This window comes from Neopelma chrysocephalum, unplaced genomic scaffold, assembly GCF_003984885.1.
Source record: "Neopelma chrysocephalum unplaced genomic scaffold, ASM398488v2 Primary Assembly neopelma1_70, whole genome shotgun sequence".
Taxonomy (NCBI): Eukaryota; Metazoa; Chordata; class Aves; order Passeriformes; family Pipridae; genus Neopelma; species Neopelma chrysocephalum.
Genome location: NW_020897730.1, coordinates 9,612,468 through 9,614,511, shown reverse-complemented (window position 1 = coordinate 9,614,511; position 2,044 = coordinate 9,612,468).

The following is a 2,044-nucleotide window of genomic DNA, read 5'->3' as shown; positions in this document are numbered from 1 at the left end:
TCTCTGTGGTTTATTTAGTTTATGAGAAGTTCCAGGGTGGGGCTTGGTGGAGCAAGGAGGAACCTCCCTCCTGTTTTTTCTGGGTCATTTAACTTGTTGGATTCTGCCCCTTGTGCAGTCTCTATCCATTGATCCTTTCTTCTGCCTCCCAGTCTACGTGTTTTCTCATCTTTCTGTCCTCAACACAGAACTTATTACCAATGGGAATAAAGGCAAGCTGGAGGCTCTGTAGAGGAGCAAACTTGAAAGAAAACTGAAAAAACATGGGTGGCATGTGAAATCTGGTTTGTCCTGGGTACTGTGATGAGAAAAGAATGTGAGTGGACTCGGAAGGCAAAACCAGCATGGGAAACCAGGAAGGGGTCACATAACACTAGGAAGGTGACTGGCAATAACACAGGTTGGAAAGAATCATAGAGAAAGTTTATTTTCCTAAAGTTAGCTACTTGGCCATCTCAAGGTCCTGCTCCCAGATGGCGGAGTACGCGGGTCAGACTGTGATGGAGAGGTACTATTACACTTGAACTGAGAGGAATAATTTGAGTTAATACCACATTTTTTACGAATTACATCCATCTTTCACATATTTTCTAGTGGAATACTAGTTGTACTCCTGGCTTCCTCTTCCATGTAATGTGTATTTTAGATCTGTCTCAGAACTTGCCCTTTGTGCAATCTTAGTCTTGCTTACTTCCTTAAAACATTGAAATGTTCTGAAAAAAGGCCTAGTAATGGTCCTATAATTAGAAAAAGAAAAAAAAAAGGATTTTAAGGGCTAAGCCTTGAACATTCAAGTACTTGCAAATTAGTGGCCTCATAAATAAGTTTGCAAATCAAGGAGTGAGCAGGACACTAATTTATGCTGGTTCACAGCTCGCTGCACGAACCATGAGACTACCAGACAAAAGCATCAATGCCATTAGCTGCACCTGAGAGGTATTGCAGCCTGGCCAAAACCAAACTGTGGCATTAACTGCACTAATTTGGACAATTCTAGCTCTGATTTGAGAGAATATGAAGTATGGTGAGCAGTAAGTATGGTACAAGGTTTTTGTGAAGCCTATTTAAGGGAAGGTGAGGGCTGCCATCCTGGCTGTGAGGTGGCACATGCTGTGGGCTGCTGCTATCCAGCACCTCATCAGCCCAGGCGTCCTTTCTTGGGTTTGGTGTTTTTGTGGGTTTGTTTTGGTTTGGGTTTGTTTTTTTTTTGGTGGGTTTTTTTCATTTGCTAATCATATAGTCACAGAATCATTTTGGTTGGAAAAGACCTCTGAGATCGTCAAGGCCAACCTGACCGAACACCACCATTTCAACTAGACCAGAGCACTGTCGCATCCAGTCTTTCACCACCTCTCTGGGCAGCCCGTTCCAATATCATCCTTTATGTGAAGAATTTCTTCTTGATGTCCAACCTAAACCCCCTCCGGTGCAGCTTTGAGACTATGTCCTCTCGTCCTGTCTCATGTTGTCTGGGAGCAGAGCCCGACCTCCAGCAGGCTACAGCTTCCTGTCAGGGAATTGTAGAGAGTGATAAGGTCACCCTTGAGCCTCCTTTTCTCCAGGCTAAACACCCTCAGCTCCCTAGGCCGCTCCTCACAGGACTTGTGCTCCAGACCGTTCACCATCTTCGTCGCCCTTGTCTGGACCCGCTCCAGCACCTCAGTGCCCTTCTCATCATCCTTTCGTGGAGTATCTTCTGTGTTAAAATGTCTTCCTCAAATTCTATTACGCGTTAAAACACGGTTGTTCCAGGCAGCAAGTCCGGATCAGGGCACTGCACCCGTTTCTCCAGACAGGAACGCGGCCGCGTCGCCCATCTCGGTTCCCGAGGTGCCGCGGGCGAGCCTTGCCCTGCCCACAGCCCGCTCCTCGCCCGCGGCGGGACCGGCGCGGTCGGGCCCCCACAGCGCCACGGGCCCGGCTCGACTCCTTCCCTGAGGGAGCTCCGCGCTCCCCGCGCCGTCCTCTGCCCCAGCGGCGCTGCCAGATGCAGCCCCTGCCCGCGGCAGCAGGTGCGGCCCCTCACGGCCCGGCACCGCCCCCC